Source organism: Dendrobates tinctorius, unplaced genomic scaffold (genome assembly GCF_039654945.1).
Source record: "Dendrobates tinctorius isolate UK_male_01 unplaced genomic scaffold, ASM3965494v1 ptg000035l, whole genome shotgun sequence".
In the NCBI taxonomy this organism is placed as follows: Eukaryota; Metazoa; Chordata; class Amphibia; order Anura; family Dendrobatidae; genus Dendrobates; species Dendrobates tinctorius.
In genome coordinates, this window is record NW_027361703.1 from 37,205,014 (window position 1) to 37,232,860 (window position 27,847).

A 27,847-nucleotide genomic window follows, 5' to 3' on the forward strand; every position below is an offset into this window, starting at 1 on the left:
AGCGCTATATAAAAATAAAGATTATTATAGGGCACAGGGCCCATGGCTCCATGCACTATCATGGGATTTAATTATTATCAGATTATTTATTATCAGATTATCTAAAGCTGAAAATGAATTGAGGCTTGCAAGAGATGTCAAAAGCAATAATAAAGGATTTTGGGGATATGTCAAAAGTAAAAGAAAAGTAAAAGATGCTATAGGATTTTTACAGGATGAAAATGATGAAATGGTAAGACAGGATGTTGAGAAGGCTGAACTTTTAAATTCCTATTTTGCATCTGTTTTCTCTCAGAAAGGAAATGTAACATCAACTGTTATTCACTGTCCTATTAAGGGAATAGAAGAATCCAGGATATCTATAAACAGAAAGATAGTGAGGAAACACTTAGCTAACCTAAATGAATTCAAGTCTCCAGGTCCAGATGAATTACACCCCAGAGTACTGAAGGAGATAGCAGAAGAAATTTTTGAACCCCTCTCCATAATCTTTGAAAATTCTTGGAGAACAGGAGAAGTGCCAGAAGACTGGAGAAGAGCAAATGTTGTTCCTATCTTCAAAAAGGGGAAGAAGGTGGACCCAGGCAACTATAGGCCGGTGAGTCTGACTTCTATACCAGGAAAGATCTTTGAACAAATTATTAAACAACATGTATGTCAATACCTGGATAAGAATGAAGTGATTAAACAGAGTCAGCATGGGTTTCTAACTAATAAGTCATGTCAGACTAACTTAATTTCCTTCTATGACGGTATCACTGATTGGGTGGATCAAGGAAATGCTGTAGATATAGTATATCTTGACTTCAGCAAAGCATTTGACAAAGTCTCTCATACAATTCTTATTGAAAAAATGACTAAGTATGGAATGGACAAGGCAACTGTTAGGTGGATTCATAACTGGCTTAGTGATCGGACCCAAAGAGTGGTCGTAAATGGCTGCACATCCAGTTGGAAGAATGTCTCAAGTGGGGTACCACAGGGCTCTGTCCTGGGCCCTGTATTGTTCAACATCTTTATCAACGATTTAGATGAAGGAATTGAGGGTAAACTGATTAAATTTGCTGATGACACAAAGCTAGGAGGGATAGCTAATACTAGAGAAGAGAGAGAGAGGATTCAAAAAGATTTAAATAAACTGGAGAAGTGGGCAGCAACTAACAGAATGGTTTTTAACAGGGAGAAATGCAAAGTACTACATCTGGGCAATAAAAATGAAAAAAGCATATATAGAATGGGAGGAATAGGGCTAAGTGACAGCACATGTGAAAAAGACTTGGGTATACTAATAGATCACAGACTGAATATGAGTCAACAGTGTGATGCAGCAGCAAAAAAGGCAAATGCAATTCTAGGATGTATTAACAGAAGCATACAGTCTAGATCACGTGAAGTCATTATTTCCCTCTACTCCTCTTTGGTCAGACCTCATCTGGAATATTGTGTCCAGTTTTGGGCACCACATTTTAAAAAAGACATCAACAAACTGGAGCAAGTTCAGAAAAGAGCGACCAGAATGGTGACCGGTCTGCAAACCCTGTCTTATGAGGAAAGGTTGCAGGATTTGGGAATGTTTAGTTTGCAAAAGAGAAGACTGAGAGGAGACTTAATAGCTGTCTACAAATATCTAAAGGGCTGTCACATTGTAGAAGGATCAACTTTATTCTCATTTGCACAAGGAAAGACTAGAAGCAATGGGATGAAACTGAATGGGAGGAGACACAGATTAGATATTAGAAAAAACTTTTTGACAGTTAGAGTGATCAATGAGTGGAACAGGCTGCCACGAGAAGTGGTGAGTTCTCCTTCAATGGAAGTCTTCAAACAGAGGCTGGACAGACATCTGACTGGGATGATTTAGCGAATCCTGCTTTGAGCAGGGGGTTGGACCAGATGGCCCAGGAGGTCCCTTCCAACTCTACGATTCTATGATTCTATGATTCTAATTGTACCGGTGTACTAAGAAGAAAAATACAGCTGAAACTGGTGCGAAAGAGTGGGTCCTCCACCATGCAGGTGGGCCCAGGGGCAGCCATTCTCTTTCTCACATCTCATAGCTAAACTGTGCTATTCTGTGTATGACAAAATGCATAACTTTTTTCGTGCAGAGCTGTGACTTCTTTTAATATTAAGAAAGTAAAGAACCAATAAGATTTAAAGAAGTCTGGAATGCTATCTTTTTGCACTGAGCATTTGGCAGCATAATCCGGCTGCTTAATCCAAACTTATAGGACGTGTGAGCTGTGAATAGTCTCTTGCTTGCTATAGGCCTACTATAGTCTATAGGCATCTTCACATGTCTGTTTGTTTTGTTTTTATGCAGACCATTGTTTGTGATATGAGTACTGTCCATTTTTTAGTGTTTATTGGGTAGGATAACCTTCGAAATGTTGTATCTTTTTTGTATACAAGAAAAATGAATGCCACACTGATGATATAAATGGATATGTACCATAAATGGGTGAAAATTGGATAATGCTGTTTTTTTTTTTTGCTATAGTAAATGAATACATCTGAATGAAGCCTTATTCTTTTTCTAAGTATAAATGGTAAGTGCAAAGTTGTTACTACATTTTACAATTTGTATGTACAGTTATTCAATACTTCAATATATTATTGATATAGCTATCTGTATGAGTATGAAAGATTGTTAAAGTTGATTTATGTATGAGAAGGAGACACTGTTAAATGTGCAATTAAGAGTACTCCTGTGTAACTGTTCCCTAATAAAAAGAAAATTGGAGTCTTATCTCAGTGCACTTCAAAACTGCCACTTGTAGCAAAGTCAGCCAGGTTGGCTAGGGTTAAATCATAGCTCTACATTTTCTGATTAGAGCACCTGGATAGCCTGCCTATATCTAGGATAGGTGTTCTCCTTAGTCAGTCAGCTCAGGGAAGCTGACCAGACTGGATGCGTCTTGGAGATTAAGAGAGAGACAAAACAGATTCCCTCTCTGAGAAGTGTCTGCACAGACCGTGCGCAGAGAACCACAAATATCAGTGATTGCTAAGGACAATAGCTGTTTTGTTTTGACTGAACTGGGGCTACCTCAGTATGAGAAGCCAGGGTCTGTTCTGTTTAGTTACCACCTAGACAAGGCTGGGGAATGGGGATTTATGTTTATGAGTTTGTTTTGGTGCTGTGCAGTCTGTGGAAACAAATAAAAAACTGTGTGTGTTTGGACCAAAACTGCATTGCCTATGTAAACACTACCTAAGGCCTAATGCCATAATGCCTACCAGAGAGAGCGAATCCCCCACAGATTATAGAGTGTTTTGCATTATGGCGACAAAACCAAGGCCCCTACAATTGTACTGGGCCAAACATTCTTTACTATAACACGTTATGATGTAAAGTAGAGCCATTAAGTGGTCTCATCTTTTGGTCAGTGTCCAACTGTTTGAAACCAGGCTTAGGTTCTCACTTTTACCAAAGATTTAGAAGATTATATTTTCACTGTCATTGAAAGCTCATTGTATATTTTCAAGATGTTCATGACCAATGCTAGCTAAAAAAGGGCAAACTACCAACATCTACAATAATACTATCTCTTTCTCTTTTATTGCTTCAATGCATGAAAAATAAAAAAATCCTATCCTTATGTGTATGCGAGTTCCTGTGCACATATACATGTTACCATGGGACACAGTCCAACCAAACTTTGTGCAGCTGAATTCTGCAGTCATGCAGCCAGAACATGGAGGACCCCAAAGGATCAATTGCATGGAAATTACATGAAATTCAAAAAGTAGTGTATATTAAATACATTTTTCTTTTTTTTAATTTGGAGTTACTTATAAGAGTTTATTGGGTGTTAGAAACCTTCTTTGAGTATATGTATAACAAACATAGGATGTGTCATGCTGTGACTCTATGCACATAGGGAAAGGGGCCCTGTGCTGTCCCTAGGGCTGGGACCCTAAATATCCCTGCTCCCAAAAGTACCTATGAATGTGTGGAGGTTTGGGACACCAGTCTTATTGTTCTGCTGTTATACACTAAGCTATTCCCTCCCTCAGAAGACCTGGGACAGAAATGCTAGTGTATAAACACGTAAGACAAACAGGGATAACAAAAAGCAACTAACATAAAAAAACACTCACCAAAAGTTGAGAGGCAAATAGGGAAGGGTAGGAAAGTACAAGCCAAATATGAATAGGACAATGAGGAAAGTATACACCCAAAAATAGCATGCAACATTCTCCAGCAGGAACAATGATCTCCAACTCAGCTCAGATACCATAAGGAGCTAGGAAATAAAACGTTCACTGGTGAGGAAGAGAAGGTCTGGCCAGATCTTAATATGGAGAGAAAATGACCAGGTCAGGAACAGCTGTGAGATGGAGCTACAAGTTTCTAACCAGCATAAAAAGGGTCATTAGCCTCTTCAGCACTGAAGGAAACTAAATCCATTTAATATGAAACACAAACACGCAGGCTAAATGGAAGATCTGCGATTCACAATGTGTAGTGATTTTCTAACCCCAGATTTCCGAAGAGGATGTGACTCACTCATGACAGGAAGCTGCTTGATCATATATCATTATATGATAGTCCTATGGTCTTTCAAAAGTTTCAGAGTTGTTTGGATGTAGAGGTTGAAAGAGTCTTCACTATTGTCTATGGTGACATATTATTCAAGGAGACCTGTCACTTGCTAAAAAAAGAGTTGTAAAAATCCATGCACTCCCCTGATCTGCTGCTCTTTTGTATTTTGATCAACATTACTCCACTGCAGAGTTATTCACATTTGTTGCTTTTGCAGTGCAATATATGATATCTCTCGTTGTAGACCAACTGAGCGTTTCTTCACACCTCCCTCTCAGACGCTGCCAATCCCTACTCAGCAGCTGTTCTAGCAGTGTGGCAGCCTTTCACTTTGGAAGTCTTATTTCCATAAAGACTGGGCTCCAGTACCAATGAAAAATGTTAAAATATAACTTTTACTATGCAATTAAAATCATTGTGAGAAAAATAGAAAAAGATAAAAAAGATTAAGGATCCATAAGCTTACATGTCTCTGGTTAGCAACCTTTATTCATAACTGTATATACACCAGGTGTGTTCCTACACTCCTTGCACCACACTCTGACCAAACAAGATCTACCAGGGTTCCTAAGTGAACACAAGTTTTTTCCACAATGGAAGGTGAGCTGTTTACCTTTTTTTCCTTAAGGGTACTTCACACATACCGAGATCGTTAGCGAGATCGCTGAAACGTCACAGGTTTTGTGACGCAACAGCGACCTCACCAGCGATCTCTCTACGTGTGACACATAGTGGTGACTGGCCCCCCGCTGCGATATCACTGAATGTCCTAGGCCATTTTTTGATTGTTGGTGTCCCGCTGGCCAGCATGCATCGCTGCGTTTGACTCCATAACAATGACGAGCGACCTCGTTGGCGACTCGGAACTCAGGGACGCAGGCGTGATTTTGCGTTGTCTTTTCAACGCCCCCTCAGCTCCAATTGGTAGTCTCAAATTAGGATCTTTATAGCATTTCCTTTTATAGGTCAGCTATCAATTATATGCAATCATAATAATTAACATGTACAGTTATAATAATCACGTGTCCACGTGTCAGTGACTGTGGATCCACAAATAAATAGCACACTAGCGACTCAGACAGGGACGCTGAAGCAAACCACGTAGTGATAGCGCAGTAGTGGCCACCAATCAGAGCAGAGGGGCATGGAAAAGGCACCACTGAAGCACGCCTATCGAGGTCTGTGTCGTCAGAATAGCTGCTGTGTGACAAGGTCCCAACGACCGCCAAGGTCGTTATACGGATGGCCGTATCGTTGCTGCGTTGTTGAGTAGATCTGCCTGTTTGACAGCTTACTAGCGACCACGTAGCGACGCACCAGCGATCCTTACCAGGTTGTATCGTTGTTGGGATCACTGGAGTGTCGCCATGTGTAACGGGACCCTAAAGGTACTGTCACACTTAGCGATGTACCAGCGATCCCGACCAGCGATATGACGCGGTCAGGATTGCTGGTGCATCGCTAAGTGGTCGCTAGTGAGCTGCCACACAGGCAGATCTCACTAGCGACATCGCTAGGGACGGGGGTCGCTACTTACCTGTCACACTAGGCGATCCTGCTTCCTCCCGCCCGGCTCCACGCTTCGCTCGTCGTCACAGCAGGAAGCGCCGCAGGAAGCTGACGACGAGAAACGGTCCAGCCTGTTCTTGCGCGATCAGCGATAAGCAGCGGGGGAGCGGGTTTTAGGTAAGTATCACACACAGCGATATCGCTATCAATATCGCTATAACGTCACAAGTTATAGCGATATTGCTAGCGATATCTCTTAGTGTGACAGGCCCTTTAGTCTCAGACTTTTCTTATCAGTGAATGGCAGTATGTGCAAGGGAGGGGTGAAAGGACATCCACACAAAGAAGACTCTACGTAAACACACAGTTGAGCAGAGATTTGACATGCTGCGCTCAAAAGCAGCAAATCTGAATACCTCTGCAACAGAGTGATGCAGTGCAAAACTGTAAAGGTTGGCAAAATCAGGATAGCTTTGGGGTTTTTACATGGTATTTAACTCAATACTTTTGAGCAAGTGACACATCTTCTTAAAGAAAGCATTTTCTTTTATTATGTTGTTGTTTTTGATCATGGTGTTAAAATCAGAGATCAGAATTTTCCTGTCATGATCCAGGCCGGGTTTTGTACCCTGTCTCTTTTTCCCGGTCGGATCATGTCAAGGGTTAACCTTTCTCTGCCTCATTCAGGTGCCAGGCTAGCTTGTTTGACTATTCTGCTGCCACCTGCTGGTAGCCGCGCTGCAGATCTGCTCTTGCTGTGTGGGGTCCTCCCTCCACTCTATTGCCATCTAGTGGAGCTTGCATCTACCTGCATAGCAGCAGCGTGACAGTTCCCTGATACAATGCAGAAATGGGTTAAATTGTTGTACATATAGATTTATATTCTGTATTGTGCTTCTAATTTAGATATAGGCATTGTATCTCTCCTACTTAGTGTTAAAATATGGTCTTATTTTTTGTTTCCGATTATCCATACTTTGATCTATGCAGTAAACACCTCACATTTTACTCTCATCATTCAACTTCTGTCAGGAAGCAGGAAAGCTTTTCCTCTATCTCTTTACAACATTTCTGCCTTTTGAGTACTACAATATCAGCTATAGAACAATTTACTAAGCGACTAATACAAACATTTCTACACAACATTTATTGCGTTCATGTTCTAAAATACTAAAGATTTATGATTGTAAAAATCTCCGAAAACTTTTTTTCCCCTGAAACCAAGATAATGAATTATTAATGTATTCAAAAGTGACATAACCTTTTCTTACTTGTCATTTTTGATTCTAATGTTTGCTGACAGTCTATTTTGTCAATTAGTTTTCAAAGGTCTGTATCCTTCTAGGTTTTGGGTGCATTGTAAAAAATGATTTACTAGGCACCGAGTTCGTAAAATAAATTACGAAAGGTTAAAAGATAATTGAAAATAATGAAATAATGAAATAATAAATAAGGTGCGTTCGCAGCCCAGGGCCCACCGTGCACAGGTGACCAACTGCTGCTAAACAATGAGGGAAAGGCGTGTAGGAGTAAAGCTGGACACCGATGCGTAACAACTGAACCAGTGATAACAGACACGTGCGCCGTTGATTCACGTAACACGTGCCTGCCGGCAAAAAACCGCAACCTGTTAACGTCACAGGTCACTGGGTGTGAACCACTGCTGCAATGTGTGCAGTATCCGCCCTGACGGGCGCCACTAACCAGCCTAATAACTGGGCTGGAAAGCGCTACTAAAGCACATGGCGTAACTAGCGGACGCTGCGATAGCAGTGGCCAAGGAGTTCTATACTGGCCGACGCCCTAGGCGCTAGTGGTGGATGTGGAGCAACACTGCGGCGCTATGCAGTGTAGAACTAACGTACTGAATCTAATCCCTCACCCTAACACATACGTAATATCCAAGGAGGGGGAAATTATAATGCGTCAGTCACCAGGCTCATTCATCCATCATCACACATACACTAAATACATTAGCCTCAGAGTCTATCATAGCGCATGGCGGGGCGGCCATGCGCGCCTTTTATAGCTGTGCCCTTCCGGGACCTTCCTGATCATCCAGATGGACCAATCGGAACTGGAGAAGGACCTGAGCATGTGACACCCGATCCCCAATGGGAGATCGTCTCCTGAGCATGCTCAGTGGAGCGAAGGGAGAACTTAGACTCTGGAGTATTTTGCTGCTGGACAGGCTGCATTGCCATAACTGGACAAGAGGTGGCTGCAGCAACCGAACACACGATGCTGGTGTGGGCAGAACACTGGGATCATGGAGTCTGCTGAGCAGGCTCCACTGCGGCTGGAGAGGAATGGGAGACCGCAGATGGCAAGGTTCAGGATTCCCGCTGTGCAGTGGCGGAACCCGACGCCTAACAATTGGTTTCTCGACGTGTTATCAGTTAAGACCCTGTTGCGCTTTTGTTTGCTCCTCAGTTTTCTATACTACTTCTCTAATTTTCTGTTGTTTCTGAATTAGTGGGCTGAGACTAGATGTTATGATGCCGCAACACTTCACAGAAAAAAGAAGCCACACTTACCAATAACTGGCTACAATACCAATATGCTGCAAGACGCAAACAGGCCACAGTGAGACGTGATGGAGTTAGTTTGTCATCCATGAGAAGGGTTAGTTGTAGCAGTGTCTTTTTTAATCAGCATGAGCCATGCGAAGTTCTAGTTTCTTATTACAGGTTAAATGGGTTGTCCGGCCTTATTCCAGCTGGTGGTCATGTGACCTCAAGTATGCAAATTGCATACTTCTGGCCTCATGCCTTCCTAGACTGTGCCTGACCTCACTCAATACACTTGCAATGAGTGAGAACACTCACGTCTAGTCTGCACATGACTGTATGTATGCAAATTGTAAGCTTGCGGTCAAGAGCCTGCTGTGCCGGCAGCGGAGAACCCTCGCAATGTGCAATGCATGCGATGTGAGGATTCTCAAGTCTGCAGTCACCTAGGGTGACTGCATACTTGTAGTCTAAGGTCAAACAACCCCTTTAAGGCTTGTATAAGATGCAAGTCACACAGATACATGTAGTGCACCATGCTGGCAGCCTATTGGTCACTCCCATACCGTTAAATCAGGCAGGCTGTCTAGCACAATGTAAATACACCCAACAAGGACCTGCACCACATATCACTTTGGCCTGTCTGTATCCAGCAGTTTATTGATATTTAACCAGTTATGGCAAGGATGGCCTCTTTTTTTATTGTGGTGTGTTTGGATTTTATGCCCTTTTCAGTGACCTTGTTTGATGTCTTCTCTATGGATATCTAAATTTGGTTTCGTATAACCACGAGAATTTCAGGTATTGCCATAGTATAAACACTAAAATGGGACCACATTACGGTTGCCAAGAAAACGACCTAAGATTGCAGATGTGGTGATCTGTATACAGCATTTATTACAAATTGCTGTCCTACCATATATAGCTCAAACAGAATTGAGTTGCTCTGTAGAGCTATAGAAGATTGCATAGACTTTACTAATCATGTGTAACCAGTGTCTAAAAACGTTATTGCCTTCTACATCATTTTGTAATTTGTCCTTGTATATACGAAGAAAGGCCCTTTGTTAAGTGTTGAAAAGCATTTCTTTGCTTGTCCTATATTTCAACTCCCAGCTTTGTAAGCATGGCGAAAATGAAAAACTCTTCTTGGGCCTGTGGACTCATATATCGATTAATAAGTACTGCAATAACATCAGTTGTTTATATCCTAATCCAGAAATGAAAATGATTATAGTCCAATACTATATACTTTATCCGCCAAAGGGTAGTTTGTTTTCAATTTTGAACTTAGCGAGGTGAAAGTGATCTTCATTTGTCATTGCTAATGTGAGACAGGCTGCTTGGTTTGCTAACACATTTCAGGCTTTCATTTATCAAGGGAATATTGACTGAACTGGAGTGTGGAGAAAGGGGACTGACGGCATCTTTCAGTAAACTATTAAGAATTCCATAGCGAATGTATTCACTAAGCCAGATTTCTGTGTTATTGTGAGAGACATATAAAGTCTTATCTAACAGTAAACTAGGCCACAGGTCCCATCACAATCTAAAATGTTTATAAATTGTTCATGCTTTTACATCAAAAACTGAATATTTCAAATGATAGAAAATGCAAGAAATAAGCTTGCCTTAATTTAAGCTTGACACAGTCGAATTCAATAATGGTCATGCCAGATGTAATTTGCATAGTGTTGCTTCTGATTTAGATTAGTTGATTTATTTGATTTATGGCTTGTTAAGGTCTACATTTGTAACTTAATCAATAGGAGTTTTATTTGTTGGCTGACATTCATTTGAACTCTCTTTTTATTGCCATATGTACATATATCAAAATAATGGAAAGAGGCTAGAGTAAGAAGTATCGATTCATCCACAATATAATAGCACCTTCCAATACTATATGGTATAACCAAATCTTACACTTGAATCATGCAAGAAAAAGAAGGAATAGGCCAAAAAATATAAAATCTCAATTTATTATTCAAAGGTTAAAAATTGTAGCAAGACAAGGAAATTTCCAAAAAACATGCCAAGGTTAAATGCTTACACCAGAATAATGAAAGAACAGTGTATTATAATCTCTAAAGAACAAAAATAAGCCCTCAGAAAATAATTACATGAAGCGCTCAGTTCCTATTGTAAAGACTCCATGACAGCCAATGTGATTATATAAAAAATCTACTGTGCATTAATTGCAAGGAAAGTACATATAATGCATAAAGTACTGTGCAGCGCCTGACAGAAATATATTTGCATAATGCAAAATCATAAATGTGCAAAACAGCAGAAAATCAAATGCAGCACAGACTTATTCTCTGGTTATCATAACCAAAAAGAACCAATGCAAATAGTATAGTCAATGCATATAATGCATAATGTGAAAAGGTGCTGAGTGCCTGTCATAGAAAGCAGATAGAAAGGGATATAAAATAATAATTCGCCCTGTGCACAATAATTATTCCCCAACTACCTATAATGTTTAAGAAGATACATATTCAGTAAACGATAATGCTGCTAATGTGCAGATACTAGCTATGGTTACATGAAACCAGATTGCTCAAAATAACTGTGGCTGCCAGAAAACTTACATGTATGGCCTGTTTCACACTTCAGTTTTTTCTTGTCAGTTAAAGTCCGCCAAAATGGCGGAAAGGGGATCCGTTGGTAACTGAAGTTAACGGATGCCAGCGGATCGGTTATTTGACGGATCCGTTGGTTGAAGAATTTTAAAGGAACCGCAGTCCGGGGATGAGAGAGAGAGAGAGAGCTCCGTCCGGGCAAGTCGGCGGACGAAAAAAAATTGGCGGATCCGCAAAAAAACGGATCCGACGGATGGCCATCCGTCAAGATCCGCCAGTAATGCAAGACAATGGAAAAAAACCGGATCAAACAAAATGGCGGATCCGTTTTTTTTAGGAAAACGGCGGATCTTGACTGATGGAAAAAAAACTGAAGTGTGAAACAGGTCTATGTAAACGCTGGTGCTGCTGGTGTGCATATAGCCTGGCTACCCCGACAGTGCCGTTTTGCCGTATGGCTTCCTCAATGGGGGCAATGCCCCCTATTAAGGAAACGTATTATAATCTCTTTAGAGATTATACTACGCTGTTTTTTCATTATTCTGGTGTAAGCATTTAACCTTGGCATGTTTTTTGGACATTTCCTTGTCTTGCTACAATTTCTAACCTTTGAATAATAAATTGAGATTTTATATTTTTTGGCCTATTCCTTATTTTTCTTGCATGATTCAAGTGTTGGTTATACCACTTAGAAGTGTATATACTGTATGCCATTTAGGCCTATTTTTAAACATTTAATTTTTGCCATAAGGATGCATAGGTAGATAGACTGGAAGTAGTTAAAGGGAATCTGTCAGCATGATTCACCCCCAAACTATTTATATGTGCATGTAGCGGGTTCAAAGACAAGTCCAGCAATACATTTACATGGTCAGTCAATTTCTCCCTTTCTGAGAAATCAGCGTTTGAATTGACATACAAATGAGGTTGTAGATCTGAAGCCACTATCACTCCAACTCTATTCCCTGCCCAATGCCACCTCCTCATATTTGACGGATGGCTCCTTTGCTTGAAGTTACACAGCTGTCAGTCAAGCCGAAGGAGGCAGATCGGGGAATGGAGCTAGAGTGACAGAGGCTTTAGATCTACAGCCTCTTCAAATACTGATTTCTCAGTAATGGAGGAATGAACCGACCTTGTAAAGGTATTGTTGGGCTTGTCAGTGAAAGAGCTACATGTAAAATAAATAGTTTAGGGTGTGAAATGCCCCTAACAGATTATTTTAAGTGTCTCAGATACGTTTCTGCCTTTAGGCTGTATTGGAATTTTACTGGAGACAGCTTTATTTTACTCCTGGAGACAGGGTCTGAAATATAGTTGGTATTTGGCGCAGGGTTGGCCTTCACACCTGGGCTCTAGTGCCTAGGGGTCTTCTTGGACCATATAAGACAGCCAGTTGGAGATGAATTGGGACCCATGAGTCCCAAGATATGCCTATGACTGGAGTTCAAGATAAGGATAAAGAGAATTATTTTACACTGTGCACACAGATGAGGGTCTATATGTATCTTCACTGTCCCTACCTACTCTAAAGTACTGTATATGAGTCTGCGCCATCATTTTCTGTTGAAAGTAATAGTCTTATTATCACCTTTCTCTGTCAATTGACTCAAGGTAATTTCAGGTGCTATAAAGCACATACATTCTGCTGTAGATGATAAAGGAAGTATAAGAATTCAGTCAATATAGCCTTGTGAAGAAAGTTTTTAAGAGTGAGATGTATCAATAAAATGTAAAAAATAAAACAAATATCAGTCCCTGATGAAGGAAAACGTTAATTTTCCGAAACGCGTAGGAAATGGTTCTTGTCAATTCTCGTTGTGAACAAGTGCACATTGGATAGTCACGTGACTGAAGATTCCGGACAGAATCCACAGGTCCTGTTAGCGGTACATGCGCTCACACGTGCTCTCTCCAGTACCACAGGACCCTGTCTCTCCAGTGCTGACACCGGCCAGGGAAGCGCTGTAACACGACCGACACATTGAACAACAGTCCGCAGTAATTCATTCTATTTGAACCAGGCTCTCTTTCCTCTTTTTTGGAATTTACCGCAGTTTACCGCAAGAATCTGAATAGTAGCTATTCCACAGGACCTTCACTGCAGACGTCAGAAGAAGGTAACGGAACTGCACATTGACTAGAATAACATTTCATGACCATATCAGTTTATTCATACAATTATTTATGTGTTTTTTAAGCGAGAGGATTTATAGGATTCTGCAGGACCTCACCATACTGTATTATAATAAGGTAATGGAATTTATACTGTTAAAGTGCACTGTATGATTTTATATTTTACAGCATATGTGGAGATCCACAAATTATTCAAACTAGGAAATCAGCGCAAAACAATTTATTTATTTTGTTTAAATATATAGTATGTTATCTGTTTTTTACATACCTGTGATGTCGGTGCCAATTCTCCCAGGGCTAACGTAACAATGTTATACCGCATAAGCATGCAGCCAATCAGCAGCAACTCCCTCAGATGTCCAAGGTTCATCTGCAGGTAGCAGCTCAATACCTGCCACTCATCGGCTGCAAGGCTCCTGTGACGCAAAATTGTCACACAAACCTTGAGAGACCCGGAGCCGACATCCCTGGAATGCCGCCAGTGCAGGACTTGAGTGGAGGGTATGTTTATTTTACAGAGGGGAATATAGTATTTAAAAAGAGGCAGTCTTAGTATTGGACAATTCCTTTAAATATCATAATAGCTGCACTGTCAGGATTCTAATATTTTTAGATGCTGAATGATACATTTGGGAAGTACATCTGTCAATCTCAGCCATTAAAAAAATATTTTTAGTTTTTAAGAATAAATTGCTGAATCCCACTAGGATGATGAAACTTGTGGAATGCCACTGCCAGGAATATTGTACTGATAGCCCGCTAGTTGAAGGACTTACACTGACTCCACAGTGGCATAATGGAAGAATATTTGAAATGAAGACTATTTAGAAAAATATTTATTTTTGAAATTAGGAAGCAAATGAACAATACAAAAATTGGAAGGTGGATATAGCCTTAAAATTAGCATAATTAGATGCTGAGGTCATACTTGAACTCTAGATCTTGGGGAATTGGTTAGATGTCTTTCCTCCAGTCCTCATATGAGGAGAATAGTACTAGATAGTCGGGTAGACCTGTTGAAGATTTTGCATAAATTCCCTTGAGGTTCAAGTTACATCTGTGTCTTTCAAAGTTATTGTGAATAATTAGGAGGGCAATATTCTCCAGTATATAGTGATACATGTCAGAAGAACAGCACTTGGTATGATATATGGCATGGAGTTCTGTAAGTTTCTCACAGGCTAAATATACTTGGAGGTTTATTCTGTATTATGCAAATATACTTAATAAAAATCTAGAACATTCATGTTATCTGCTTGTTTATACATTTTGATAGTAGGAAAACAATGTTTCATTGCAATCAACAGTTTTAAATGTTAATGCCTCAAGCCTCATTTGAAAGGGTACCTGCCAATACAATGCCATTTGTTTCTTACAGATAAATACTTGACCTTTAAAAGCAAAATGTTTCCTTAGCAGCGTAAATGATAACATTACTGATCAGAATGAAAAAGGTTGAGCTCATAAAGAGCTTGTTCTCCAATTCTTACTAAAATTCTTATTACTTGTTATGTTATCTATAATAGGCAGCATTAAAATATGAATTGCACCTAAATTAAGCAAAAATATCTGAATGGTATCCCCAGCTGAATATAGCAATACTAAGTCTGACTGCGCATTCCACAGTCCGTGCATGGACTGCAAATTCTGGTTCGATCACGGGTCTCCTGATGGAAAAAGTCTTATATATGCCTACAAATCTGTTAATTTTAGTCAGAAGACCCATCATCAGTCTAGGAATTGCATTCTGTACATGGCCTCTAAAAATATGGTGTGTGGAGCCAGCCGAAAGCTTCCTGACATTCTACCTGGGCAATGTACCAGGCCAGGTGCAGAAACAAGAACTTGATATAGCATTGGAACACTTAGGTTGGTTTCACGCTATCGTTCAGGAGGGCTGCGGATGGCAGTCTACTTCCTCCTTTCTTCCTCCGTGAAGCTCCGCCCATTCATTCACTCCACCATAAAGCAGTGAGTGTCTGAGGTATGTGTAGTGTGTGCTCTCTGTGAGATATCTGTAGTCGTTTATATAAACCTTTGTTGACTGCATACATGTGTTGTGCAGCATTTGTGTACTATATATACTGCTCAAAAAAATAAAGGGAACTCTAAACAATACAATGTATTGTTTAGTGTACCCTTTATTTTTTTGAGCAGTTATACATGTGTGCATAAGTGTGTGCCGTATAAGTGTGCTGTGTACATGTGTGTGCCACATACATGTGTGTATAAGAGTGTGCTGTGTACAGGTGTGTACTGTGTACCGTGTGTGTGTGCCATGTACGTGTGTATAAGTGTGTGCCACGTACATGTGCTGTGTGCATGTGACTCGCCCCCCAGAGGCCGTGGGGTACTCGGTGCCGGGCCCGTTGATTTCAATGAGATGTCACAGTGGCAGGGACCCAGTCCGTGGCCTCAGGCGGTCAATCTAAAAGGGGTAGAGTGATGGGGATAAAGTTATTAAGATGATTCGTGATGCCACCTGTGGTTTCCTGTCAGTTTGACCAGCGCTGCAGGGTTGCTTCTCTGGGACAGATGGTGTGGTGCAGCAATGATGTTGAAGCTCCCCACAGGTGGAGCTGTAGTCCCAGGGCAGTAATTATGGGTGTTGAGGGAGAGGGTGCAGTGTTAGACACAGGGATGTAGCAGTGCTGAGTGGGTTGGTGCAGGAAGAAGGCAAGGAGACAGCTGAATGCAGTTCCTGTTCTTTTACTCACGGTTTTGGCACAGACAGGTGCCCGCTTCAATGCTGCGGTCTCCAGACAAGAGGCTCAGCCAACTCCCAGGCAGATGGAATTAACCTTTCCAGCACTCCATTTCATGTGCCTGTTCTGAACGTCTCATTTCTAGTGCTTATCTGAGGTACTTGCAGTACTGAGTTACACTGAAGTTCCTCCTGCTTGTTGTTACTCAAACTCCACTTGCATGACAAGTGACTGTAGCCTGCTTCGGGGACTCCATCCGTCATGTCCCGGCTCACACTTAGGTTGCCACCATGTCTTCGAGTCTTTTGTGGGAATAGCGTGGTCACAGCTCCTATTCCTCCGGTTTCTTCTGCAGGAACGTTAGTTTCACAAACAGCCTCGGGGACCGGACCCCGGCCATGAGCTTCAAACTTGAGGAAGGGCTCTGCTCTGACCCTAGTCCTTAGTTCTCTTCTTCTCCTTACGTTCCGTACTAAACTATCTTCCTCCTGAAGAATCAGGCTTTCTATTGCTCTTTCCCGTGCCAGCAGCTCCAGATCACAGGAGTCTGCTGCAGCATCTCCTTCACTCCATCCCTCTCCGGGGATCTTCTCTCACCAACTGACCACTTTCTAATATTCTCCCAGCACCCTTTGTGTTCGAAGCAGGGAGACACAAAGGTTGCTCTGCTACACTACTGGTGTGCGTGGGATGTGAGTGGTGGAGTCTGGTCAGGTGTTCCATCTTACCTGGGAAGTGGGATTCTACACCTCAGGAGGAGGTGCAGTACCTCTGTGGTGACTGAACCCTCAGGGGCACCACACATGCATAAGTGTGTGCCATGTGCATGTGTGTGTACATAAGTGTCTCTCAGTGTACACGACTGTGGGCCATGTACGTGTGTGTGCATGTGCCATATACAGGTGCATCTCACAAAATTAGAATATCATCAACAAGTTAATTTATTGTACATGTGTATATAAATATATGCCATGCACATTTGTGTGCCATGTACATGTGTGTGCCATCAGCGTCGGACTGGAACACCTTGGGCCCACCAGAGAAAATCATTCTTGGGGCCCACTATGTAGCTGCATAGAGTTAAATACCAGACCACCAATTATGCAGTAAAACACGCTAATATCGGGGTATAATATAAGGTTGTACATGTCTTAATTATGTAGCAGGAGTTGGGGTAGCCCCCTCATAGAATATAAAGCAGCCCCCTCACATAGTATAATGCAGCCATCTCATACAATATAATGCAGCCATCTCATAGAATATAATACTGCCCCCCTCATAGGGTATAATACTGCCCCCCTCATAGGGAATAATGCACCCCCTCATAGGGTATAATGCACCCCCTCATAGGGTATAATACTGCCCCCCTCATAGGGTATAATACTGCCCCCCTCATAGGGAATAATGCACCCCCTCATAGGGTATAATACTGCCCCCCTCATAGGGTATAATACTGCCCCCCTCATAGGGAATAATGCTGCCCTCCTCATAGGGAATAATGCTGCCTCCTCATAGGGTATAATGCTGCCCCCTCATAGGGTATAATACTGCCCCCCTCATAGGGAATAATGCACCCCCTCATAGGGTATAATGCTATATAGATATATAGATATAGAGTTAGATAGATATAGATAGAAAGATAGATGTAGAAATAGATAGATATAGAGATAGATAGTAGATAATGGATAGAAAGTAGATAATGGATAGATATAGATAGATAGATATAGATATAAAGATAGATAGAGATAGAGAGAGCGGTAGATAGAGAGAGATAGATATAGAGAGAGATAGATACAGAGATCGATAAATAGATAGAGAGATAGATATAGATATAGATAATATATAGAGATAGATAATAAATATAGAGATAACAGATAGATATAGAGATAGAGTAAGATAGAAAGATATAGAGATAGGTAGATATAGATAATAGAGATAGCTAGATAGATAGACATAATAGATAGATATAGATAGAGATAGATAGCAAGATAGATATAGAGATAGATAGAGATAGAAAGATAGATATAGAGATAGATAGAGATAGAAAGATAGATATAGATAGAGCGATAGATAGAGATAGATATAGATAATAGATAGAGATAAATAGATAGATAGATAGATAAAGATAGATAGATATAGAGATAGATATAGAGATAGAAAGATAGATAGATATACAGAGAGATAGATATAGAGATAGAGATAAATAGATAGATAGATATAGAGAGAGATATAGAGAGAAATAGATATAGATATAGAGATAATAGATATATATAGAGATAGATAGATATAGATATAGAGAGAGATAGATACAGAGAAAAGATATAGAGATAAATAGATAGAGAAAGATAGATAGATATATAGATATAGAGATAGAAAGATATAGAGATAGACCGATAGATAGATAGATATACAAAGAGATAGATATAGAGATAGATAGATATATAGATAGATAGCTATAGAGAGATATAGAGATAGAGCGATAGATAGCGAGAGATATAGATATAGAGATAGATAGATACAGAGAAAAGATATAGAGATAGATAACGGATAGATAAATAGATAGATAGGTATAGAGATAGATATAGATATTAGATAGAGATATATATAGATAAAGATAGATAGATATAGATGGTAGCTAGATAGATAATAAATATAGAGATAATAGATATAGAGATAGATAGAGTAAGATAGATAGATATAGAGATAGATAGATAGACATAATAGAAAGATATAGAGATAGATAGATAGATAGATAGATAGATATAGAGATAGATGTAGAGATAGAAAGATAGATATAAAGATAGAGAGATAGATAGATAGAGATAGAAATAGATATATATAGATATAGATAATAGATAGAGATAGAAAGATAGATAGATATAAGAGAGATAGATAGATAGATAGATAGAGACAGATAGAGAGAGTGAGAGAGATATAAAAAAAAACAACAAAACACAATACTCACCTCTCCTCCTCGCTCCCACGCTGATCCCGGCTTCAGTGTCAGGAGCTGCCCCCTCTGCCAGACACACAGCGGGTGCGCGATGTAGTGACGTCATCGCGCACTGGCTGTGAGTCAGGAGCAGAGAGGACGGAGGGCGGCGCCGGCCCTGATGCAGAGCAGCTTACTGGGCTGGGGGCGGGGCCTCTGGGGGTGGAGACCTGAAATGATATTCACTGCTTCGCAGTGAATATTCGTTTCTCTTTAGCAGCGGGGACAGGGGCTCCTGCCTCCTGACACCCGCTGCTGCTCCGCTGGCAGGGGCCCCCATAGCAGCTGCATGGTGTGCGACACACCATTGGCTGGGGGCCCCTGGAGCAGCGGGGGCCCTAGGCAACTGCTGGCCCTGTATGCCAGCAGGTGCCAGGGCCCACCAGATGCCAGGGCCCACCGGAGAATCCTCCGGTTCTCCGGTGGGCCAGTCCGACGCTGTGTGCCATGTATATGTGTGTGTATAAATGTATACCATGTACATGTGTGTGCCAAGTACATGTGTTTGCCATGTATGTTTTTGTGTGCGTGTGTATAAGTGTGTGCCATGTACATGTGTATGTATAAATGTGTGTGCCATGTACATGTGTGTGTGCCATGTACATGTATGTGTGTCATGTATGCGTGTGTGCCATGCACGTGTGTATATATGTGTGTGTCATGTACATGTGTGCTTTGTGTGTGCCATGTGTGTGTTTATATGCATGTGTATAAGTGTGTGCCATGTATGTGTGTGTGCCATGTACGTGTGTGTATATATGTTTGTGCCAAGTGTACATAAGTGTCTCTCAGTGTACACGACTGTGGGCCATGTACATGTGTGTGCATGTGCCATATACAGGTGCATCTCACAAAATTAGAATATCATCAACAAGTTAATTTATTGTACATGTGTATATAAATATATACCATGCACATTTGTGTGCCATGTACATGTGTATGCCATGTACTGTATGTGTTTATGTGTGTGCCTTGTACATGTGTGTGCCATGTACATGTGTGTGTATAAATGTATACCATGTACATGTGTGTGCCAAGTACATGTGTTTGCCATGTATGTTTTTGTGTGCGTGTGTATAAGTGTGTGCCATGTACATGTGTATGTATAAATGTGTGTGCCATGTACATGTGTGTGTGTGCCATGTACATGTATGTGTGCCATGTATGCGTGTGTGCCATGCACGTGTGTATATATGTGTGTGTGTGTCATGTACACGTGTGCCTTGTGTGTGCCATGTGTGTGTTTATATGCATGTGTATAAGTGTGTGCCATGTATGTGTGTGTGCCATGTACGTGTGTGTATTTATGTTTGTGCCATGGACATGTGTGTGCCATGTATGTGTTTATTTGTTAGGAACGGCGGAACGCACTAAATAAAAATGATAATAAAGTGTGTTCGCCGCTCGGGGTCCACCGTGCAAAAACACAAAACACTGAACCTGTTAGTGTCACAGAGTTCAGTTAAAATGCACACACGGTATCTGGTCACAGGAGCAGGCCCTAAGACAGAGGAGCTGCGTCCTCCTACCGTGTGTGCGGCGTCGCTACTGCGAGTGCCAAGGGGGGCTGCAACTGCAGCGCAGCGTAGGACACTGCCGCTCGAGGACAAGGCTGGAAGGCAAGCGCGATGTCGGACGCTAGTGTAGTGGTGCGGTGAGCACAGTGGCTTAAGGCTTGCCACTGACTGGCGCTGACTACTAAACTAATTCCCTATCACCATGCATAATATCAGAGGGAAGAGGTTTCAAATGAGTCAGTCACCAGAGTCATACATCCGTCACCATTCACACATAGCAGTACAGTCTATACTAGTGCATGGCGGAATGGCCATGCGCGCTTTTTATAGCCGTGCGGGACCTTCCAGATCTCCGAGATGGACCAATGAGATCTGGAACAGGACCTGGGCACATGACTCCCGATCTCCAATGGGAGATCGTCTCGTGAGCATGCCCAGTAGGAGCACAGAGGGACTTAGTCTCTGGAGAGGTCTGCTGCAAAGTAATCTCCTCTGTTGTAGAAAGACAGCAGGAGACCGCAGAATGTGAGGCTCTAGATTCCTGCAGAGCAGACACAGAAACCTGACGCCTAACATTATGTGCGTGTGTATAAGTGTGTGCCATGTACATGTGTGTGTGTGTGCGCCATGTAGGTGTGTATGTGTCATATACGTGTGTGCACCATGTACGTGTGTACGTGTCATGTATGTGTGTGTGTGCCATGTACATGTGTGCGTGTGTGCCATGTATGTGTGTGTGCGTGTCATGTACATCTATTTATATAATTGCCTTGCAATGTTTTCATTTCCTGTTCTGTCCAGATGTCACCGTATCCCAGAATTCCAAGAGGAGGAAGTTCACCAACCGCCATATTGGGACACCCAAGTGATGGGTGTCTCAATATGGAAGCTGCTGCTGGTACCAACCTATTGCGTGGTACCACCAGTGGAACACCGTCGCACCACACACACTCTATACGCCATACGCACTACACACACTCACTCACACAGCCTCTTGTGCATTACCACCAGCAGAACACCGTCGCACTGTGCCTGCGCAAATTCCATGCAGGCACAGTGAATCATAAGGTTGATCCTGGTGGCAGATGCCGCGACATGTCTACAGGCAGAGGAACTGGTCACATTAAAGGGGTTTTCCCATAAACGAAAGTTCATTTTAAAAATTGTCTGTGTCTGACCATGTACGGAGCATACCACATCTCCTGGGCAGGGGAGGAAGCTAAAAACAATAAGAGTTTAGAGATTACATTATTTCTTATGGGGTTAGGTCAGAGACCATTGCAGAGCATTTCCATTACTGGAATATAAAGTAAAGAAGAGACTTAGCACCTCTTGTGTTATACTATTCTTCACAGCAAAGGGTTGGAAGAATGAACCATCTTCCAGGCACAGAGACAGTGTATACAGCTAAGATTCAGGACAACATATGGAAACTCACAACTATGAATTAGAGGAATGCCCACTGCAACTTGTAAGAGGCATTCTCTGATATCTGTGACGAGAAGGCAAAGAGTGATTCTTTGTGCATGGGTGCACAGTACTAAGTGACAAGGCTTTACAAACAAGTACAACATATTTCTTGTATATAATAAATGGGAAAGAGGGTGGAGACAGAGTGCAAAACTTAAAATGCAATTTCATCTTTTATGGTTTTTTTAAGTCACTTTCTATTTTAGTCTCACTGAATTATTTTTCATTTTTGGCATTAAATTCTTCAAAATGGCACATTCAAATCAAATTAAAATCAGTCTTTTTTTTCCTTACTTGAATTGTCTTTGCAACTTTTTTGCACCAAAAGTTTGCATTATGGCGCAAAAACTGCGCCAAAATACCGGCATATTAAAAAATAAACTGATGGGAGAATGGAGTAAAGTTATACCAAATTTTCTGACTTTTTAAAAGTCACAAATCATTAATCAGGAAAAAACATCTGGAATTACTAAAATCCACTCGCAAAGAGGAAAACAAAAAACCCAAACAGGTGAACATATATAAAATAGACATTAATGGCACAAAGCAGAATGATGAATTGATTGCAAACAAAAAAAGATGTAAAACATACAAAACTAGCAAAAAACGGGCTCAAAGGCAATAATGAAGAAGGGCGAAGGATTATAATTATACAGTATGACTAAATTTGAGAGAACTAGAGTCTAGAAGTTTCTAGTAGGGGCGGATATACCATTGGTGTAACCTGTGAAGCTGCACAGGGACCTAAGAGGTAAGGTGACCTCTCCCACCTCCAAAGCTGCTGGAATAAGGCATTATGAAGTTTTCATCAGTTTTCGCCACTGCTCCGGTCCGTCTCCTTCCTGCAGTTTGTCACCTATCGGCTGCTCCAGTGTTTTCATGTTGGAAGTCACGAATCAATGTAAGGCTATGCGAGCCTTGTTCTGGCTTTCATAGTACTTGTACTGAGTGCTTGTGACGAAGCTTCTGACTTCTCACCAAACAGAAGCTATGCTCATAAGATGGTGTAGCGAGATTGGAGTGACACCGAAAAACAGTGGGTGAGTATATGACTTGGTTCAGGCGACTTACACTTAAAGCACGACTCCAGCGGTGAAAAAAAGAACTTGCTGGAGTGGTGCTTTAACATTTATATAATGTAAATAATACCTTGTGTGGACCATTCAGTAGCAATGCTGGAGTGTCATAGGTTTAGATAGGTGAGGTCTAACTAACATCACTAATTATGCCATATGCTGAACATAATACCTTATTTATAAAGCCCGAATATGTCAGCGTAAAATTAAGTTCATTTTTTCCTTGTGGGCAGAAGTCACTAGTTTTTCATATAAAACATATCCCTTTGAGTAGCAAGGCAGAGTGTGCACTAGGGTGTTTCATTTTGTATGGTAAAAATTAAAATGTCAAATTTTTGCGGACTTTGCTTATGCCCCGAGTCTCACTAATGTAAAAAGTACATATGCCAAATTTCAAGACGATCGAACAATATTTAGAGGTTGCACACTTTTATCAGTTTAATAAAAGTATACAAAAAACAGATTTAAAATGTTAAGTATTTTTTATTAGAAATTCAAACAATTAAAAACTTAGAATAATAGTGACAATAAACAGTAACATTGATAGGCAGTATCATACGTATTAAATGATATACACTAATGTGCTGTGAAAGATGCAACTCTTTTTGTTCGCTTGGTGACTGTCATAGCGCAGGCCCCTGCTCCTCCTACTTACCTCTCTGCGCGCTCTGCCTGGCGCGCTCCTGCTTCTCGGTGCCTCCCCGCACCCGGCCTCCGGCTCCCTCGGTGTCGGGCACGAGCACACAGCGCCCGGCCTCCTGGGTAAGGTGACGCGCTGGCCCCGCCCCCAACATGGCGGCGCCCACCGCTACTTATGTCCGGCGCCAGCTTAGGTAAGACGCCTGATTGTCTTATGCGGTGACGCTGTCTGCTGCAGTGCTCTTTGTGTCCTCAGGCCTTTCTCTTCCTCTGTCCGTGCTTGCTAGCACCTTGGTTCTGCCTGTCTCTCTGCCTGTTGGTTCTCGGCCTGTCTCTCCTGTACTCTGCCCTCCCAGTCTCCCTAGGGCTTTCCCTCCTCTGTCCTGCCTCCTGCTTTCCCCCTCTCCATCTCGGTTATCTGCAGTGCTACATCTTGTGCTTCTCTACTGTTACAGCCTCCAGTCCTGTGCTCCTCCGGCTCTCCGGTCCTGTACCCCACTGGTCCCTGCCTTGCCCAGTGGCCTGCCTGTGGTCCACGCCTGTGCCTGCTTCCTATTGCCTCAGTTGTCCCTTTGGTTCCGGCAGTTGCGGCTCTATCCCCTGGAGGCCTGTCCCTAACACTCCCTGTATAGGGGGTGGTCCTCACCTGGGCACTCTCCTTCGGGGGCTCTGGAGTCATGACCCAGAGGGTCCACTTTCAGGTGCTTCTTTATTTTTTCTCAACACAGCTTTTCTATGATACTCGACAACTCTTAACAAGCACTGTTTCTGTTGTTCATCTCTGATTGAATTATTAACCTTCTTTTTCAGAGCAATGCCCCTTTCTGCAGTGTCATTCACCACCTTAAGGGCATTGACGGAGCTTCTTAGTGTATCACTGCAATATTCTTCTACTTCTGGATCCCAAACAATTCCCAGAATGTCTTTGTTTTACTTGTAGCAAAATCGCTGAGGTCTTTTCCTTCAAATACTCGGTTTTTACCTTCCAACCGTTTCAGTTCCTTTTTCTTTGCAGGTTTCATTCTTGAATTTTCAAACATCTTATCCTTCTCAGCCTGACCGATACGTTCATCCAAAAATGCCAATCCTGTTAGTTTCTGACAGATACCAAATGTGTCTCTTAGCCACTGTGAGGGCACTTTCTCTGATATCTTTATCTGGATTATATTGCAAAAGCTGTAGCATCTCCAAATCATTCTTTGGAGCTCATCGACTTACAACAGCCTCGTGCCAAAAGCGGACATATATTAGAGACAAAACATGCTACTTTTCTTATTCCTTTCAATTCGGTATTAGAAATATGCAATTGTTTAGTGAATAGCACAATTTTGAGTACATATATGGCCTTTGCCATCCACCTTGCTTCAGTCAGAGCCCCTGGAACCCTAAATTCAAAATCGTTTTCATCCCAAACTCCAAGATATAGAAATGATAGTTGTAATAGCTCTTTGTAATCTTCTCTTGGATGACTGCCATCTTTGAAGACATTGTTGAGGTAGTCCACCATTTTCACAAGTTTGTTCTTCTAGAAAACCTTGAATGGGATTTTCTTTATCTAACATCGTGGAATAGGACTTCTTATCAACTGAATTCCACTGATTTTGGAACTTTCGGAAAATCTGGATGTCAGGACCACTTGATGGTATGTTACAACAGTTACCAAACACTCCTTTCAAGATTAATTTGTGGGTGTGGTGGCGGCAAGCCAACCACAACAATGGTCACCCAAATTCAGTTTCAAGTCTGATACATGCTCCTTGGATAATTCCTGTATTAGATGCAGTTGTATCGAAAGATATACCAATGATTCGGTCACGTAGCGTGAATTGGTCCACCTCCTGAATAACAACTTCAGCCATTAGCTCACCATTACCTTTCTGGGCAACAGGTATGCCAAGCAAATGCTCAATATTTTTCCTGTTACAAAAACAGCAACTCTATCTTCTAGAGTTTTGACACTCCCACAGGCAACCAAGGGCAATAATTTACTATCCCAATGTAAGACTAAATGAGGAGGATTTTCAAACAATGACTTTTCCATGTTCTCAGCCATTTGTATTCTGTTAATCGCCTGAGCTCGGAAAACGGTAGATGGAGATATGGAAATGCATGAAACATCGCGACAAAGGCTTTTTGCAGTTGCAATAAATAAAGTACTTGCTTGTCAAATGGAGAGTTGCTCTCGATCCCATGTAGCCATGAGTGTGTGTTCAAGAGGTTTTAATCTATGACCTGCACAAGATTTTTTTACTGGTGGTGCAGAAAATGTGTCCTCTTCGTGAATTGATGATGATGGAGATGAGACTGAGTGTTCCACTATAACTTGTTCATTTTGGTGGTTTCTTTATAATGTTTCATCTTGTATGCCTCTTTTTTTTCTATATCCAAGAAGTATCGTTTCTCCTTGCGGAGAATGACATGCTAAGCATGCTGAGATGAGGAAACTTAAAGTCGCAATGCTCCTCTGGGAATTATGCAAATTGTCTCTTCAGAGAGGAAGAGGAATAGAACTCTAGTGCCACCTATTGGAAGGATTGCTACTTCAAATAGGTGGCACTAGAGTTCTAGTCCTTTTCCTCTCTGAAGAGACAATTTGCATCATTCCTTTTTTTCTGTTTTTATTTTCTTCTTTTTAATTTGTGAGGCAAGAACCTTATCTACACCACTCATTGATGAACTCATACGATCCTCTCTTTCTGACATAAGGAGTGCTTTATCGTCTTCCAGTACGCTATTCATGGACATCACATTTTGCCTGGCAATATCAAATAGCTCAACAAGACCACCTTTCCAAATCTGCCACTTCATATTTGCTTTGTCAGTGTTTCTTGATTTCTCTTTACCCAGATGTTGATATTCCTTGTATAACTTCTGTATACGAGTTTGGATATTCTCCTCTGTCATGACAGGGATACTTTTTTCTTCCACCCTTCCTGTAGTTTAATACTTGTGGATTTAGCAGCACACGAGAGTGTTTCTTTGATTTCCTTGTGATGGTAAATAAAAACTAAAAGCACTGGTTCCTTGGAAGGGAGTCGAGCTCCCAAAAATTCACCACCAGGCACCTTTTCAAGTAACCAAATTCCCTTTCTAGTACTCATTTTCAGTTTAACTACCTGCAAAACATAATAGAAACTCAACATACACATTAGTGTGATGTCTATGATACATTTTCATGAATTTCAGTACTTTCAGATAAAAATGATCAAAGTGTGCAACCCCTAAATATTAATCGATTTAAATTTTTTACATGGATCTTTTAGATGACTTAGACCAAGGATTCAAGTAAAGTCATATGAAAATCATAGCTTCGGAAAAATGAAACACCCTACTGTGCACCCAATCTGTGAAGGGAAATGACTCACTTAAATCTCCACTCCAGCATAATTTTTCATTTTACTGCTGGAGTGGTGTCACTAATGTAAGTTCCCTGCCCCTAGTATTATACTCCCATCTTCTATTATCGGCGCTGCTCCTGTCGTCTTCTGCAGGTTGTGACCTGCTGGATCACTCATAATTTTCTGTGAAGTTATCAAGAGTTAAAAATCCCACGGTGGTTACAATGATACCATGGTTTATACAGCTTTTTATGCTTACTGCTTCTGCAATAAAAATTCTTGTAAATATCTCTGATTTTGTGTTGCACCATTTTACGATTTTTACTTTTTTTTTTACCTGTTCTGGACACAGCTTTATGAGGCCATATTTTTAAGGAACACAGATAGTTGTAGAATTAAATTTGTTAGATTTGGTTGAACGTAAGACTATTGTTTTTTCATTTTGGTGATAATTAAATATCAGTAATAAAGTCATTTTTTGGCTCACTGTTTATCATGTGGGCTAATTACCATTTCATTTTCTAATACTTGCCATCACATGCAACAATAACAATTATGTATGTTTATTTTCATATTTTCTACTATAATGTAGAACTTTTTCAGGGTAAAAAGCTTTTGTTCCCTAGGTTTTTTAAATAATATTTTTGTATTGCAATATATTATACCTGTCAGTGTTATGCTGACATACCGCCTTAATAAGCAGTACTTAATAAGCTCTATTTTCCTGAGAATAAACATTTTTTCTATGGCTGTTGGAGTATATTTGGTCATTTCATGAGAACTTTTGAATAGAGCCCGGTGATTGCGTAAAATCCATTTTAATT